Consider the following 19,198-nt stretch of genomic DNA (forward strand, 5'->3'; position numbering starts at 1 on the left):
GGGGAGATAATAAGAATCTGAGGTAGAAAGGGGGCAGAAGGGAGAGCCAGGCGCATAGTCGGCCCTGGATACCTGTTTATGAAACAGAACTGAAGAGGGAATGCATTCAAGAGAAATTTGGAAGATGGAATTGACAGTTCTTAGGAACTGGCTGAGTAGGACAAGAGCTGAGAGCAATAAAAGAGGACCCTCAGTTTTAAGATGGGGGTTGTGGGTAGAGTGCTCAGGACAAGGAGCACAGACATTACCTTGGACTTGACCTCACATCCCTCTTCCCTCTCCTCCACCCCCACCCCGGGGCCTGAGCTCAGTGCCTCTACCATCATTAGCACAAAGCCGACAGACTTCACAGAGGAAGGCGAGAAGCCGAGGAGTACAGAGAGGATAAGAGTTTCCAGCTATCACCTGGCAACCCAAGGTGTGGGGCACTGGTGTGGGGGAAGGGGGAATTTGCAGAAGGAATTATAAATCCTCAGTTGAATGGCCTCCCCTACTCCTGTCCCTGCTCTTAACAACACATCAGACAGCATCCCAGTAAGAGCACAATCTCCCACCTTTGAAGGCAACTGGGCATCTCCAGGGGCAGAGCACTACTATTCTCTCCACCCACTGAAAATGGGGGTAAAAGGGCCATGAGTCACTTCTAATTTCTCTACCTTCTAAACTCCATCTCACAATAAACCCCAGTTCACAATCCTTTCTGTTTTTAATTAAAATTTATTTTTTATTGATTTTAAGAGAGAAAGAAGCGGTCATTTGTTGTTCTACTTATTTTTGCATCACCAATTGATTCTTGTATGTGCCCTGATGGGAGGAACGAACTCACAACTTTGGCATATTGGGACAATGCTCTAACCAACTGACCTAACCAGCCAAGGCAGCTTACAATCTTTTTTTTTTTTTTTTAACAATTTTAATCTTTTTTTAAAAATTTATTTATTTATTTATTTATTTTTTACAGAGACAGAGTGAATCAGAGAAAGGGATAGACAGGGACAGACAGACAGGAACGGAGAGAGATGAGAAGCATCAATCATTAGTTTTTCATTGCGCATTGCAACACCTTAGTTGTAAATTGATTGCTTTCTCATATGTGCCTTGACCGCGGGCCTTCAGCAGACTGAGTAACCCCTTGCTGGAGCCAGCGACCTTGGGTTCAAGCTGGTGGGCTTTTGCTCAAACCAGATGACCCACGGTCAAGCTGGCAACCTCGGGGTCTCGAACCTGGGTCCTCTGCATCCCAGTCCGACACTCTATCCACTGCACCACTGCCTGGTCAAGCCGCAGCTTACAATCTTAAAAGTGGTCATAACCAAGATCAGTCACAACAGTTTGGAACAACAGAATACTCATGAACTTATCCAGCTCTACCACTCACTGTGTAACTTGAAGCAAATTTATTGAATCCTAAAATGTTACAGGTTATGTCCTCCCCTTATAGTACCTCATTTAATCTTGACTGCCCCACACAGAAGTTGCCATAAATATTCCTATTTTACAACTGAGGAAACTGTGGTTCAGAAACATTGGTACTTGTCACATGCTGGTGCCATGTGTTCATCCCTCTTATACCACAGCTGAACCGACCAAGCTTCCACCCCTCCTCTCACACTGCCAGAATGTGCAGCAGCCCCTTACATACCACAACAGTAAGGGCCCAGTCACTTAATTACATACCTAGGTACCAGTGTCGGATGAGCTTGGATGCTCATTAGAATCATTTGTGAAGGTGTAACAGGGTGGGCAGAGGGGGCCGGTAGAAAGGGAGGGGAGCTGGAAAGCAAACAGGACACAGTTTGCAACAGGTAACCCGTCCCTTTCTGGGAGTGTTTGCTTGGAGGCTCCAAATTTCAGCTATGACATGGACTTTCAACCACCCGTGAGGTCCCTGGCATAGGACAAGGCACTGGGAAGAGTGGGGAAGGCAGTTGGGTATGAAAAGAATACCAGCTCTGGCAGCAGACAGCCCTACATGTGAATCCCAGCTGTGCTATTCACTCGTTTTGGTAAGATTTGGCCAAGTCCCTTAACTTCTGAGTCTTACTTTCCTCATCTTTTCTCTGCAGAAGAGTTGTGATGATTACAAAAAAGCATATAAAGCATTTACACACCACAGAGTTGCCCAATAAATTTTCACCATCTCTTGAGCACTCTGTAAGCACCCCAAGTCCTCACCTGTGATAAGATAATAAGGAGGAGAGAGGTACAGGGCCTGAGGTATACATGAGTTTTATTTATTTATTTATCTATTTATTTGTATTTTTCTGAAGTTGGAAACGGGGAGGCAGTCAGACAGACTCCCGCATGCGCCCAACCGGGATCCACCCGGCATGCCCACCAGGGGGCGATGCTTTACCCATCTGGGGCGTCGCTCTGCGGCAACCAGAGCCATTCTAGCACCTGAGGCAGAGGCCACAGAGCCATCCTCAGCGCCCGGGCCAACTTTGCTCCAATGGAGCCTTGGCTGCAGGAGGGGAAGAGAGAGACAGAGAGGAAGGAGAGGGGGAGGGGTGGAGAAGCAGATGGGCGCTTCTCCTGTGTGCCCTGGCCAGGAATCGAACTCGGGACTCCTGCACGCCAGGCCGACGCTCTACCACTGAGCCAACCGGCCAGGGCCTCATACATGAGTTTTGAAGTCAGACTGATCTCAGTTCAAATCTGGTCTCTGCCTCTTGCTGTTTGAGCGAATCTGAGGAAGCTACCTAATTTCTCCTGACCTCAGTTTACCTATCTATGAGATAGGGATCATAACAGCACCTAGCTCCCAGGGTTGTTGTGGGGATGAAATGAGTTGATAAAAGCACTTAGCACAGTGCTAGTATTAGCCTGTGCTACTGGTAGCTCTCACTAACCCTGCGGGAAGTTTTATCGGGCCCATTTTGCAGGTGAGAATATTTTACATAAATGGCAGTTGCTACAATAATTATTGATATGTGAAATCGAGAGGCATGCCAGACATTCAGAGTAAGAATGGCATCTCCACTTGCCTCTGGGCCTCTAAAAGGAGGGATCAGGAAGACACAAGGTCCTCAGCCTGCCTCCCATGCGCCCTACATAACCACTGCCTGTCTGGGACCATCTGTCTACATTTTGTTGTACCTTTTATCCCTTCATTCATGTCAGCCATGGCAAGAGGCCCAAGTCTCCCAGACCATCTGTGATCCCTGGACTCTGATTCCCACACAGTTCTATCTGTCATTTCTTCTAACCTCATCTCCTCCCCTCCCCACTGAAAGCTTTTCCTGGGTCTTCTGAAACTCACAGTCAATCATCAATCAGAAAAGTCTTTTTCCTTAACCTCTCTTCTGGATGTTTCCTTCACCTCCTTGCTGTAAGTGAAACCCGGCTCTTCCCGAGGACATGGCATCCCCTAAAGCCCCAAAGTGATGGTTGCTTCCTCTCTCACCACCTTCGAATCACTGGGTCAGGAGGCAGGATACATGTTGCTTCGCATCCCTATTTCCAAATAATTCTGCTTCCCTCCTTCAAAAAACAAAACACCTCCAGCTTTGAATCTCATATCATGAAAGTATGCCACCCACATGTCCCTCTACTGACCAGTGAGCAGGTCCTGGTTCACTGTCACTTTCTCCACAATTCTCTGTGGTTCAAAACCCACACCGATGAGCCTTCCATTATCTTGGACTCTCATTTCCTCTAACTCCTCTCCTCCAGTGATTTTGATTTCTAAACCTACCTCTGCCACTCACTCTCATAATCATATCCTACACCTTTTTATTACCAATAGTAATTTCAGGCCTCCCATTCACAGATCGCTATCTTTCCTGCTCACTTTTAGAATCCCAGTTAGTCTTCAACCCCTACCATCTTTCCACTGTCCTTTCCCCCTTGCGTCCTCACCTTCCTCTCTGCCCAGCTTGAATTCTGTGGTCAATGATGACAGTGGCTTCCTTGCACACACCCTGACTCCCTTGGCTCTCCTTTGCTTTGTCACACTTACTCAGCAAAACAACACTCACTGAACTCTGCCTATGCCATGACTCTATCCACAGAGCAAAACATGGTTAGAGAAAAACACACAACCTCATTTCAGATTCATGAATTAATGAGTCTAAATTTATGATCACTAATTTCAAGTGGAACCTTAATCAACAATCAGATTACATTTCCCTAGTCTACTCACTCTCCCACCTTCCCAGACGACATCCTTTTCTCAATTCCTCCCCCATCCTCATTCTCAGCTGATGACCTATTTCCTACTTATTTAGAAAACTGTATGTAAGAAACTCCCACCAGCACATGCAGCCCCAACCCACACCTGGGCCCATACCTGTGCTCTCTCCCCGCAGTCTGTTCTCCTTCCTAGCAAGGACTCATCCTCTTTGGGTGATCCCACCCCCTCTCACCAACTCAAGGTTATTGTCCCAGCAATTCTCCTCTTTTGCCTATAGCATCAGTTTTGTGGTTTTAAATTTTTTTAATTTATTGATTTGAGAGAGAGAGAACCATCAAATTGTTGTTCCAATTATCTATGCATTCATTGGTGGATTCTTATATGATCCCTGACCAGGAATTGAACCCGCAACGTTGGCATATGCAGACAACGCTCTAATCAACTGAGCTACCCAGCCAGGGCTCAGTTTTGTGTTTTTGTTCCTTTGTCTGTTGCTTGGTTTATTGATCTCTGTTGGATTGTTCCACCAGCACACAAATATGCTGCTACCTCTCCCAGCTTAAAAAACAAAATAAAACAAAAAAAACCCTCTTCTGAACCACTTCCTCCTTCACCTTCAGTTACCACCCATTTGCCCCCATTCCTAAGAGCAAAAATTCTTGAAAGTGCCATGTATACCTGGTGTCTTCAATTCTCTTCTCCCGCTCGTATTAGACTTTCAACCCCTCTGCTCCTCCAAAACAGGTCACCAATAAACTCCAAGTTGCTGAATTCAGCGGTCAATTCTCAGTCCTCATGTTCATGGCCTAGCAGTAGCCATTTGACACAGTGGACCTCTCCTTCCTCTGTAAAACTCTGGCTCTATTTGGGTGCAAAGACACCTCACTTTCTCTTTTTAGTTGCTCTTTTCCAGTCCCTATTGCTGATTCTTCATCTTACCAACATCTTAAGAGTCAGAACGTCTCTGGACTCTGTCCTTAGAACTTTTCTTCTATCTTCACTCTCTCTTTTGTTGATCCTATTTGACTTCATGCTTTTAAATACCACCTATATGCTGATGACTTGCTAATTTAGATCTCAAGTCTGCAGACTCAATTATCCAATAGCCTACAGCTATAGCTCTACTTGTTTATCTAACAGGCATCTCAAACTTAACGTAACAAAAACCCAGTCCCTAATTGTCTCCCTAAATCTTGCTCTCCCTACAGGGTCTGCCCTGTGTCTGTCAGAGGCATCTTCAGCCTTCCATTCAGTCCAAACCCTCAGAGTCATCCTTGATGCCTCACCTTCTCTCCCCTCATCTATTTCATCAGCACATCCTGCCTGCAGTATTTTCAACATATACACAGAATCCGACCACTTTCACCCTCACCACTAGTCCCACCCTACTTCAAGCCTCCATCATTCCCTGCCTGGATTAGAACAAATCCTAAATGATCTTCCCTGCCTCTGCCCTTTGCCTGTTTATAATTTATTCCTGAAACAGGCATAATCCTGCCTCAAATGATCCTATTAAATATTAAAGTGTAAGTCACTAAAATGTTATGGAATTAGTAGTGAAGATTGCACAATTTTATGAATACTATAAGTCACTAACTGTATACTTTAAAAGGGTGAATTATATCTTAATTTTTAAAATATTAAAAGCAACATAGATTTGATTCTGGAATTATAAAAGGACATTAGTTGAAAAACCAGCGAAATCTGGATAAAGGCTATAGTTTAGTTAATCATAATGTACCAATTTTAATCTTAGTTTTGACAAATGCACCATGGTTATATAAGCTGTTAATATTAAACCCTCCCATCTAATTCTGAGTAAAACAGAAAGCCTTCTTAAAACTTTTTGAGGAAACTCCATTCAGTTTTCTATAATGGCAGCACCATTTCACATTCCCACCAACAATGAATAAGGGTCCCAATTTCTCCACATTCTCAGCAACACTTAATATCTTTTTTTGTTTTTTAATAATAAGCATTCAAACATGTGTGAGGTGATATCTCATGGCTTTTATTTGCATGTCTTTGATGATTAATGGTGCTGAGAATTTTTCATTTACACAGTAGTCCCCTCTTATCCACAGTTTCACTTTACACAGTTTCAGTTACCCGTGGTCAGCTGCAGTCTGAAAATATTAAATGAAAAATTCCAGAAATGAACAATTTGTAAGTTTTAAATTGCATACCATTCTGAGTGGCGTGATGAAATCTTGTGATGTCCCACTCCCTCCCATCCAGGACATAAATCATCCCTTTGTCCAGCATATACACGCTGTATACATTACCTGCACGTTAGTCACTTAGTAGGCATTTTGGTTATCAGAGACAGAGAGAGACCACAGTCACATAACTCATTATAGTATATTATTCTATTTTATTATATAAAAATTTTTATTGACGTATTGCTTTTAGAGAGAGAGAAGAGAGAGAAAGAGGAGAAACATTGATTTGTTTTTCATTTATTTATGCATTCACTGGTTGATTCTGGTATGTGCCATGACTGGAAATCAAACCCGCAACCTTGGCATATTGATACAATGCTCTAACCAACTGAACTACCCGGCCAGGAATTCTCTTATTTTATTATTAATTATTGTTTATTTTTTTATTGCGCCTAATTTACAAAGTACACTTTATCATAGGTATGTGTGTATAGGAAAAAACATAGTATGTGTATGTGTGTGTGTATATATATATATATATATATATATATATATATATATATATATATATGGCTCAGTACTATCAGGCATCTACTGGGGGTCTTGAAACGTATCCCTTGCAGATGAAGGGGGCTACTGTATCTGCCAGCCATTTATGTCCTTGGAGAAATGTCTTTTTAAGTCCTTTGAGAGAACTACCACTTGATCCAGCAGTCCCACTTCTGGGTGGAATCTTTTGTACCCAAAAGAACTGAAAGCAGATCTCACAGAGCTATCTGCCATCCCATGTTCACTGCAGTATTATTCACAATAGCCAAGATATGGAGACAACCCAAATGTCTATTGATAGATAAATGGATAAAGAAAATGTGGTATATACATACAATGGAATATCATTCAGCCTTTAAAAAAGAAAATTCTGGCCCTGGCGAGTTGGCTCAGTGGATAGAGTATTGGGTCAGTATATGGATGTCCCGGGTTCGATTCTTGGTCAGGGCACACAAAAGAAGTGACCGTTTCTCCCCCCTCCGCCCCCTTCTCTTTCCCTTCTCCTCCCACAGCCAGTGGCTTGATTGGTTTGAGTGTTGGTCCTAGGCACTGAGGATGGCTCGGTTGATTTGATTATTGGCCCCAGACAGGGTTACTGGGTGGATCCTGGACAAGACACATGTGGGAGTCTGTCTTACTATATCCCCTCCTCTCACAAAGAAGAAGAAAGAGGAGGAGGAGGAAGAGGAGGAGGAGGAGGAGGAGGAGGAGGATAAAAACGAAAATTCTACCATTTGCAAAAATATGAGTGAACCTAGAAGACATTATGCTAAGTGAAATAAGCCAATAACAGAAGGGCAACGTTTTATTTATATTAGATAGCTAAAATAGTCAAACTCAGAAGCAGAGAATAAAACTGGTTATAAGTTCTAAAGATCTGCTGTATAATATAGTGCCCATAATTAACAATACTGTATTGTACACTTAAAATTTTATTAAGAGGATAAATCTCATGTTAAGTGTTCTTACCACCAACAAAAAGGGGGAAGAAGGGAACACAAGGAAACTTTTGAAGGTGATAAATATATCTATTATCTATTTAAAAAATGATTTTTATTTATTGATTTTAGAGAGAGAGGAGAAAGGTGGGGCGGGGGGAACAGGAAGCACCAACTTGTGTATGCCTTGACCAGGCAAGCCTGGGGCTTCAAACTGGTGACCTAAGCGTTCCAGGTCAATGCTTTATCCACTGCGTCACCATATCTCAGCCTATCTATTATCTTGATTGTGGGAGTTTGCATATGTACTAACACATCAAATTGCATACGTTAAATGTGTACAGTTTTAAAATGACTGTATGCCTCAATGAAATTGTTAAAAAATAAACAAACAAACAAAAACCCAAAACCTTTACAAAGGCTCCAAGGCCCTGCACAATCTGGCCCTCCCAGTAACTCTCTAGCACAGGGGTAGTCAACCTTTTTATACCTACCGCCCACTTTTGTATCTCTGTCAGTAGTAAAATTTTCTAACCGCCCACTGGTTCCACAGTAATGGTGATTTATAAAGTAGGGAAGTAACTTTACTTTATAAAATTTATAAAGCAGAGTTACAGCAGGTTAAAGCATATAATAATAATTACTTACCAAGTATATACTTTACGTCGGATTTTCACTAAGTTTGGCAGAATAAATCTTTATAAAACAACTTACTATAGTTAAATCTTTTTATTTATACTTTGGTTGCTCCGCTACCGCCCACCATGAAAGCTGGAACGCCCACTCGTGGGCGGGAGGGACCAGGTTGACCAGCACTGCTCTAGCCTCATCTCTGACTGCTCTCCCCCCGCTGCAGCTGCACGGGCCTCCTACTCTTACTGGATTGTGCCAGGCATTCCCCTGCCTCAGGGTTTCTGCACCTGCTGTTCCTTCTGCTTGGGATAATCTTCCTCCTTCGGGGTTTAACTCAAAAGTCCTCTGCTCACAGAAGTTTACCATAACCACCCTGATTAAATTTGTAAATACCCCTCACTTCCTAGCCTACACTATGGTTTTCTCCAGAGCACATATCAGCATGGACCTCACTGTATATTTTACTTGTTTATTGCTAGTCGTGGGGAATATGGGACGGGGGATTTTTTTTGTGTTACTTTCACTGTTATATCTGTAGCACCTAGAACCATGCTTGGTGCAAACAATGTAAATATGGATGAATAAATTAATAAACAAACACAGAAGTTTGGTTTGGCCAGAATGGCTACCGCACATGGCATACAGTACAGAGGCAGGAGCTGTGACTGGAAGAAATGGGAGGAGTCCAGGAACCTCACAGGAAGAATGTCACACAAAGCATACAACTCAACTCCTCCCTTAATGTCTGCCCACCCCTCTTTCAGCTCATGTCGACACCCTGGCTGGGAATGTCTCTATTATACCCTCCTTCCTTCCTCCCAGAGGCTTTCTCACCCACTCTACCCAATTCTGAACTCTTTCTTTTAAACTTCTACTACATTGACTCTGTACCACGTATTTTAGCTCTTGATGGTTTTCTGAATTGTTTTACCTCCCTAGCTAAACAGCATGTATCCTCAGGGCTGGGCTCTGCCAAAGGGGTCAGCTGCCCACCATTGCAGACTCAGCTCAGGACTCAGAGAAAGAATTCAGGTGGATGTGCATCAATTCCTCAAAAGGAAGCAAAGTCTAGCTCAGATCACATCCAGACTCCTGGGTGCCACACATCAATCCTTGAGAGTAACAGAGTTAATAATAAAGGCTACCAATTAGCAATTGTTTACTATATACCAGGCACTAGGCTTAAGTATTACTGTATTTCATGCCCTCAAAGACACTATGCGCTTGTTACTGATATTATCCTCCTTTTAGAAAGAATAAAATGAAGTACAAACAGGTAACTAGACTTTAATAAGGTGACAGTGGCAGAAATGGGTTTGGAGTACAGTTCTGGCTCACTCCAAAGGCTGTGATCCTAACTACATGCAGCACTGCTTCCTAAACATGTAAATCACTACTGGGGATGTCAGCAACTGCCACTGAGTCAAAAATAGAGGTCAGCTTGGACTACAGAGCCTGATGGCCCTGCCTCTGAGGATGTTATTATCAGCTAGAGCCAACTCTTAATACCACAAGGCTACCTCCTCCTTGGAGCCCTCCCTGACATGCTCTCAAGCTGACAGGGGGCACTTCCTCTCTGTACTGCCTTCCAACTTTCTGTGCCTCTCAAGGCATCAGGTGTGTGCATAGCATCATCTGTATTTGTGTACATGTTATCTCTCTCCTGCTCCATTGAGTGCCCCTAAGTCTGACCAATCCCTGCACAGTGTACCACAGCTGGGCGCAAAATGGGTCCTTGAAAGCAATCATGCTTTTTCAATTTTTAGTTTCTTCTTATAAAGATCTTCCCCGACATTAACCAGAAAAACTATTACTTATTTGCCAAGGCCCAGCTCAAATGTCCTCTCCTTTGTGAAGCCTAAAATAACTTCTGCAAGCAGAGGTAGCAGCTGCTTTCCCTATGTTCCTACAGCACTTTCTTCATCCCTTTATTATGTCATTTACATTGTATTGTAGCTTTTTATTTGCCTTCTTATGTCAGTGCCTGGCATATAATAGGTGTATGACATGTGTTTATTGAATTAATGAATCTGCAAACAGCTTGTAGATTATTTCCTTTTCTCCTACACCAATTTGGGTGAAGGGAAGGGGTTCATTCATATGCCCAAAGAGTGGAGGCCCCTTGAATAGTCAATGAAGATTACTGGTTAATTTAAGTGCAAGTTACAAAGGTTGACTATGCCTGCAATTCTGATTTGACTTCCCATAGTCTCTGTTATGATTTTAGAGATCAGATTAAACCTCCTCCAGCAGCTGGCTCCTACTGACTTTGGAGAGATGAAAGTGTCAACATGTTTCTGCAGCCACACCAGGACACTTGCTGCCTGGGAAAATCAATTCTGATTATCATAAGAGCTAAGTATGGGATGTTGTTCTCAGGAACTGTCTCCATATTCCTGGAGTCATAGGGACCTGTCAGAGACTCAGGGTTCCTATTCAGCCTCCAGCCTCTTCTGTGCTGCCCATTGGTCCCTCTGTAGAGAGACCTAGCTTATTTTATGGTCAGGTGGCCAGGTTTCACTTTCCTGAAAGTGGCACTGGAATGTGTTAGGAGACATCACAGTGAGACCTTAACAAAATCACATCTCTCTCTCTGGACCCCAGCCTCCTTGATGAGCTCTAAATTCACAGGCTTGTTGGCACCCAACAAGGTGACAGGCATTTCTCAGGGGCAGTGTGAGCTTAAGACACAACAGTACCTGTTTCAGGCAGTCAGCCCAGGGGCTTTCACTAGAGGAGAGGGAACTGGAGTGAGAGCTGTGAAGGATAGGGAGAATTTCTATTAGATCTTTTGCATGTTATTAATAGATGCTGTGGTAGTCAGAATAATGGCTCCCCCTGAAGATATCCAAATCTTAATCACCAGAACCTGTGGATGTGTTTACCTTGCATGGCAAAAGGGACTTTGCAAATGTAATTAAATTAAGGTTTTGAAATGGGAAGGTTATCCTGGATTATTCATGTGAGCTCAAGGTAAGCACAAAGGTTCTTATGAGAAAGGCAAGAAAGTCTGAAAGCCAGAGGTTCAAAGATGCTATACCCCTGGCTCTGAAGATGGAAGAAGAAGCCCCAAGAAAGGAATGCAAGAGGCCTCTAAAAGCTGGAAAAGGCAAGTAATAGACTCAATCCTAGAGTCTCCAGAAGAAATGCAGAAGTGCCAATACCTTGATGTTAGCCTAGAGAGACCCATTTTGAACTTCTGACCTCCAGAACAATAAGATAATTTGTGTTTTTTTAAGCCACTGAATTTGTGGTGATTTGTAAAAACAGCAATAGGAAACTAATAGAGATGCCCATTAGAGAGCTGCCCAGTCTCATATAATAATCCATTATTATAAATTCTTCAAGTCCACGGAAAAGTCAGTCTCTTTTAATGTCCTAGTTTGCTTCCATTAACCAAAACAAAAGAACTATGGTACTGATTTTATTTCACTTTTGAAGTTAATTTTATTTTACTTTTGGAGTTAGGGGCAAATTCAGTCTTAACAGTTCTTGAATAGCAAAGAATGTGTCATATTCATATTAATTTCACTATCCCCAATGTCCAGCGGAGTAAATATTTGTTAAATGACTGCTCAAGAGCCACAGTCCTCCTTAGTCTAGGTTTCTGGTATGATTATCTTTCCCACATTCTTAAGCTCCATTATACTTTATTGAACTCTTTTTTTTTATTTTTTATTTAACTCTTATATCACAATTCCTAAAGTATAGGTCTTTGACATTCCCAGGTTTAATATTTGCTAATTTTAATATTTATGACTCCAAAGCCATGGGGTAACCTAAAATTCTATTGTGGCTGCATGTGGGAAAAATGTTGTTGGCTAGTTCTTGAACCCAGCTGACTGCCCAAGGGCCCCATCTCACCTGAGCTGGTTCTCAGCTCCTGGTTACATAGGGAGTCCTCATCATTGTGGAATTCAGGATTCCCAGGAAATCTTTTAATTTTTCTATTTTTCCCAGCTTTCATCATTCTGCTTAATTTTCCTTTTGAGTTCATGTTTACTTGTATACATCTCTTTAATTATAAAAAGAAGCCTCTTTTCCCCTCCATGAGAAAGACTGCCCCTGGAGATGGACTTCTACTACAGACGTGGGCAAGAAGCATTAGGCCTTAAGAATTAGTGAGTCTGGGTCACATGGACTTTGACCTTGGAAGCATATTATATGGGCTAATTGCAGCTAGGGACTCATGTTGGCCTGTGATTGGATTTGTATGTTTATCTGGCTCCAGAGTGAAGCATTAGCAAGATCTGCTTCCCAGAAACCTTGAGCCATGTGCTTTGTCCCAGCTTTTACCAGTCATAACGCTGTCTCGTTACTCCCCACCCCCCGACTCCTGCATACATCTCTCAATTGATTCCAAGCTTAGGTGGGGAAGAAAAGTAGTATCATTTCTTGATCTCCATAGTATCTAAATAAAAATTACTATCTGTTGAGTGGTTACACTGTGCCAGGTACTATGTTGATGCTTTCTACAAATTATTATTATTTTTTAACCATCACCAACACAGCAAAACAAATAGGATAATGGAGGTACACATAAACACAGTAGTGACTGAGGGCTTCAGAGTAGGTAATTGAAGAGAAAGAAAGAAGGAGAATGTAATGCCAGGACAGGCCCCAGCGTAGGGACAGTGGACTATAAATCCTTCACAAAACGCAGAGTTCTTGAACCTTAATAGAACAATGCTGGACAGGCCTGCTAGGCCATTTCTGTCCTTATATTAATAACTCCAGACACATGAGACACTACTTGACATACAAGTCATCAAAAAAAGCCTCACTGTTGGGAATAGGAGGAGAATATTCTATCTTTCTGCAGCGGAGGCTCCTGCCACCATGTCCCCTGACAGGGAGCAGGACTGAAGTGAACTGGTGTGGGCAAGGTCAGCAGCTAAGCTAGCTTTTTATTTATTTATTTATTTATTTATTTATTTTAATATTTTATTTATTGATTTTTTTTTTTTTTTGTATTTTTCTGAAGCTGGAAACGGGGAGAGACAGTCAGATGGACTCCCGCATGCGCCCGACCGGGATCCACCCGGCACGCCCACCAGGGGCCACGCTCTGCCCACCAGGGGGCGATGCTCTGCCCCTCCAGGGCGTCGCTCTGCCGTGACCAGAGCCACTCTAGCGCCTGGGGCAGAGGCCAAGGAGCCACCCCCAGCGCCCGGGCCATCTTTGCTCCAATGGAGCCATGGCTGCGGGAGGGGAAGAGAGAGACAGAGAGGAAGGAGGGGGGGAGGTGGAGAAGCAAATGAGTGCTTCTCCTATGTGCCCTGGCCGGGAATTGAACCCGGGTCCCCCGCACACCAGGCCAACGCTCTACCGCGGAGCCAACCGGCCAGGGCTTATTTATTGATTTTTAGAGGGAGAGGATTGAGAGAGAGAGAAAGAGAGAGAGAGAGAAGGGGGAGGAGCAGGAAGCATCAACTCCCATATGTGCCTTGACCATGCAAGCCCAAGGTTTCGAACCAGCGACCTCAGTGTTCCAGGTCGACGCTTTATCCCACTGCGCCACCACAGGTCAGGCTAAGCTAGCTTTTTAAATAGTGAAAAAGAGCTGAGCCTGAGAACCCCAGCTGCAAGCCCAGTGCAAGATACGTAAGTCACAGTGCAGTGAGTCCTGAACTTGGAATCCTAGTGCCTGGGCTTGAACTAAGTCTATTCTTTTCCTTCAGGGCCCTTACCACAGATAGAATTAGTTATTTTTCTTCATGTCCTTAGTGTCTATCTCCCTTACTACAGTGTTCAGTCCATGAGAGCAGGAAGGGTGATTTCCCACAGCTAGCACAGTGCCTGGCACAGAGTGAGCACCAGACACGTGTTTACTAAGTGAATGAAAGAATGCAGCTTACTGCCTGGCTCCATAGAAGTTCCCTGACATGTTTGGCCCCAGCCAGCCTTTCTTTAAGGAAAGAACTACCTTCTTGGGTCAGAGGGAAGGTATGAAAGACAAAGACACAAAGAATTATTTAAAGCACACACAGGAAGAATTCACGTGGCTGATAATATCCATAGACCTTCTGATCCACTTAAGGCTTCATAGTTCTCCCTGGGCTTTACTTTCTATTTCCTCACTTGAACTTCACAACAATTCATGAGGCAAGAAGAGCAAAAATTACTTTTTCATTTGATAGTTGAGGGAACAGACCTATGGAAGGGGACGGGTCACTCCATATCATACAATACAATACCTGCAAGGCAGAGCTAGGACTGGAACCCAGAACAGCAAAGTCCTGGGTCAACTCAGTCTTCCCACAGACCCCCAGATTCTTCCCTTGACCAGCAGCAGACACAATAGCCCATGCAATGAATCCCACATAGAGGTAGTGAAAGGCCCTCTCCAGCTCTTCTCTTCCCACAGGTCTCCAGGGGTTGCTTGGCAACGAGCAGCCAGCAATAAGTGGCCTCTAGTCAGGTTTGTTGCTGCAGAGCTCCCAAGTCTCCCTCCCTTTACACCTGTGTGTGCTCTCACGCTTTATTAATAAGACTGCTCCCCTACCCCCACCTCCCCAGAGAGATTCTCTTCTCTGATCCACAATAATTAACCTCCCAGGGTACAGAGGGGGCTCTCAGGAACTTATGGGGAGGGACCCCAGAGAACAAGGCACTACGAATGCCTTCATCATCCAGCATCCCCAGACATGACAGAAATTCCTTTTGTGAATGGTCCCACCAACAATGCTCTTAACCTCCTCTTCTTCCCTCTCCACCTTCCAACCTGACAATGGCTTTCTGAAATCCCCTGGGAAAGATCAAATGGGCTGGAGACGTTTAAATGAACACTTTATGCTGTGCTAGTGAGTCGCTGAATGCTGTTCCAGCACTCCTAGAACCACAGGTGGGAAACCTTGGGAGGGGCCCAGTCTCCCTTTGAATGTGGATCAAGAGCAGAGAAGGAAGGAACCTAATATTTATTGCGTTCCTAATAAGTGCCAGGCACAAGGCTATGTTATCACATATAGCCCCGCCCACTTCAACAAGCCTGGAAGGCTTTTACAGTTGAGGACATTATCTATTCATATAAGTGAAGTAACTTACCAAAGCTCACACCGGTTAAACACACACACACACACACACACACACACAAACTATGTTTACAAAAGTAAATATATATGAATAGATATATAATCATCTCAATTCCATAAATTCTAGCCCTAAATTTCTCTTCATTTCCAATCATGTTATTTTGTCATTCTCTTAGTGTTGTGTATCAAATGTTTGTGTCTTCCCCAAATTCATAGGTTAAGGCCCTAACCACCAGTGTGGCTATATCTGGAGATGGGGAAGTTAAGGAAGTAATTAAGGTTCACTGAAGTTATAAGGGTAAGGCCCTGATCTAATAAGATTAGTGTCCTTATACGAAGAGACACAGGAGAGCTCGCTCACTCCCTCTCCATTTGTATACACCAAGGAAAGGCCACATGAGCACACAGCAAGAAGGCAGCTAGCTTTCTGCTCTTGCCAGACATCAACCCTGCTGGCACCTTGATCTTGGACTGACATCTCTGTCCTGATGTCATGATATCTTGATTGCCATCTCCGTCAGTCTCTATAGTCTCCAGAATTGTGAGAAAATAATTTCTGTTGTTGAAACCATCTAGTCTGTAGTATTTTGTTACAATAGCTGAGGAGGCTAATATACTTAGCTCAAGCCCTTCTAACTTACCCAAACCACTGGTTTCTTTCTCTCTTTCCTTTTTCTTTTAAAGTGTGAGGAGGGGAGATAGAGAGACAGACTCCTGCATGCACCCTGACCGGGATCCACCCAGAAACCCTCATCTGGGGCCAATGCTCAAATCAACTGAGCTATCCTCAGCAGCTGAGGCTGATGCTCGGACCAACTGAGCTATCCTCAGCACCCAGAACTAATGCTTGAACCTATCAAGCAACTGGCTATGAGAGGGGAAGGGTGAGAGAAGAGGAGAAGGAGGGGAAGAAAAGCAGATGGTGGTTTCTCATGTGTGCTCTGACCAGGGATCAGACCCAGGATGTCTGGATGCTGAGCTAATACTCTATCTATTGAGCCAACTGGTCATGGCCCAAACCACTGGTTTCTTTGCTTTGCTCCTATCTACCCTCCAAACTGAAACCAGAGATTTTTCCTAAAATGCAAGTCTGACTTTGTTAAAACCCATCTATGGCTCCCCAACGCCTACGGTTGTAGTCTCCAAATTTATACCCTATTAAGTAAGAAAAGTGTAGGTATAGCACCCACAATATTTGTATATTTAATTAAATTATATATACATTTACTTCTGTACACAAAAGATGTTAAAATACATAAAATGACATAAATACTATTCAAATGTTTGCATTATAGTGTATTTATGAACCATATAAAAAACGTTTTTTTACAGAAAGGCACATATACATACACACACACACACACACAAACCCTTTCCTAATATTTTTTAGCAAAAGCTATGTGATGCCTGACCTGTGGTGGCGCAGTGGATAAAGTGTCGACCTGGAATGCTGAGGTCGCTGGTTAAAACCCTGGGCTTGCCTGGTCAAGGCACATATGGGAGTTGATGCTTCCTGCCCCTCCCTTCTCTCTCTCTCTCTCCCTGTCTCTCTCTCTCTCTCCTGTCTAAAAATGAATAAATAAAGTCTTTAAAAAATTAAAAAAAAAAGCTATGTGACTATGTCAAATCTAATTAGATCATGATTGATTTAACTTCAAAACATAGCTGATAATGGTCTTGTGCTAGGAGTCAGAGAAATACCAGGTCAGCTATTTTCTGTGCTCATTTGGGCTCACTATAATTAGTATAGTCTTCAATCAGAGGTTTCTTTGCAGGACTCTTTTAAAGCCACATATCCATTGTGAGGGCTCATTCTGATAAAATTAGGTAGTATAATCAATAAATCCACTTAACCAGGCACAGGAAAATGGCAAAAACTCACAATGGGCTAAAAATGAATGAAGAGGGAGGGAGCTGCCATTGTGAACCCCTTTAAAGGGCAGAATGAATGTCTTCCTACCTGCAGATTTTTCAAGTATAGAATATGTGACCATCTGATGTAGAGATCAAATGAAGACATCTCTCTATCAACCTTTAGTAAATATTAGTAAACATTTATTTTATTTCCATTAGACAAAATAAACTCCTATAGCTTCTTCAGCTCCCTAAGGAGTCAACCCTCTGACCCATGGCAAGAACCTTCTGTTTGTTCTGCAAGGTCTCCCTGATCTCCAAGCTGCTGCCTGATAGCCTCTCCAGAGAGTAACTCAGTACCTCATCCCTGCTCATTCACAGCCTTGCTCTAGTTAAACTGTCTTGCTCACTATACCTGGTATATCCTGTGCTCTCACCCACCCTCTATGCATTGGCTGCAAAGAAGTTGTCAGATAACATAAGGGGAAGCATTTCGCACATAATAGGTACTTAATAAATGCTTATGGACTCTCACCATGAGGTAGTTAAACTAGATCAATGGTTCTTCAGTTTTAGTCTGCCTCAAAACCATCTGGAAGGCTTGTTATAACACAGATTGCTGGGACGTACCCCAGAATTTTAGATTCAGTGGGTCTGAAGAGGGGCCCAAGAATTTGCATTACTAACAAATTCCCAGGTGACACTGATGCTGCTGACTGGGAGACAACACTTCTGGAACCAATGAACTAAATGGTCTGTATAGCTTCCGACATGCCTAATGACTCACGATTCTTCAATGCTTTTAACAGAGACAAAATAAACTTTTTTATCTCCATATAAATTAATACTTAACATTGTCATATAGGGAAATATAGGCTCTATAAGATCTAATGTTCTTCTCTACAGTGTAGAGAAAAGAGCACATAATTTAGAATCAGAAAATCTAAGCTGGAATCCTACTTTATAACTGTGCGGTCAACCTAAGGCAAGTTAACTCTTCTCTCAATCTGAATACTGTTTTCTTCCATATTAAAATAATATCTGCCTCTTGGAGTTAATTACAAGGTAATTAACTATTGTAATTATTATTAATTACAATAATAATAATATATGGAAATAATTTCTCAAAAGAAAAGCACTGTATGCAGATTATACCAATAAGATATATGCAAAAGGCATTAATGTACACTTAACAAGTTGAATAATAAATATATGTTCTGAGTACTTTTTTTTAAAAGATTTTATTTATTCATTTTAGAGAGAGTAGAGAGAGAAAGAAGGGGGGAGGAACAGGAAGCATCAACTCCCATATGTGCCTTGACCAGGCAAGCCCAGGGTTTCAACTGGCGACCTCAGCGTTCTAGGTTGACGCTTTATCCAGGTCACCGCCACCACAAGTCAGGCTATTCTGAGTACTTTAAATCACAAATTTTCAAAATTTCTAATCTTGGTGCTAATTCATTACTGAAAAGGATATACACCTTTGAAGGGGATGCTCCAGCCCAACTCAAGCCTTCTGATGACTGCAACCCAAGCTGACATCTGGCTGCAAGCCAGAAACGTAGCCACTCTCAAATGTTCACTTCATAGAAACTGTGTGGTAATGACTATTGTTATTTTAAGCCATCAAGTTTTGAAGTGATTTTTTTTATGCAGTGATAGAGTATGAATGCAATAGTTAACATTTATTGTGTGTTCCAGGAATTATACCTAAGCACCCACATCCCTGTGATGTAGATGCCATTATAATCACCACAGAGGAAAGTGTGACCCAGAGATGTTAAGTAATCTAGTCAAGGTTCCATGACTAGTAAGTGGCAGAACTAGAATTTAAACCAAGGTCGTACAGGACAGGATAAAGCTTCTTAGATAGTTAAGTTAAGCAGCAGAAGCAAT

The 19,198-nt window shown here is 42.7% G+C and overlaps 1 protein-coding gene across 1 annotated transcript in view; it reads right to left on the bottom strand.

Annotated features, from left to right (window-relative positions):
- Positions 1 to 19,198, bottom strand: part of RAB3B (RAB3B, member RAS oncogene family) — a 69,767-nt gene that overhangs the window by 40,989 nt on the left and 9,580 nt on the right. The window lies entirely within an intron of this gene.

The sequence above is a fragment of the Saccopteryx leptura genome, chromosome 3 (genome assembly GCF_036850995.1).
Source record: "Saccopteryx leptura isolate mSacLep1 chromosome 3, mSacLep1_pri_phased_curated, whole genome shotgun sequence".
NCBI classification, from domain to species: Eukaryota; Metazoa; Chordata; class Mammalia; order Chiroptera; family Emballonuridae; genus Saccopteryx; species Saccopteryx leptura.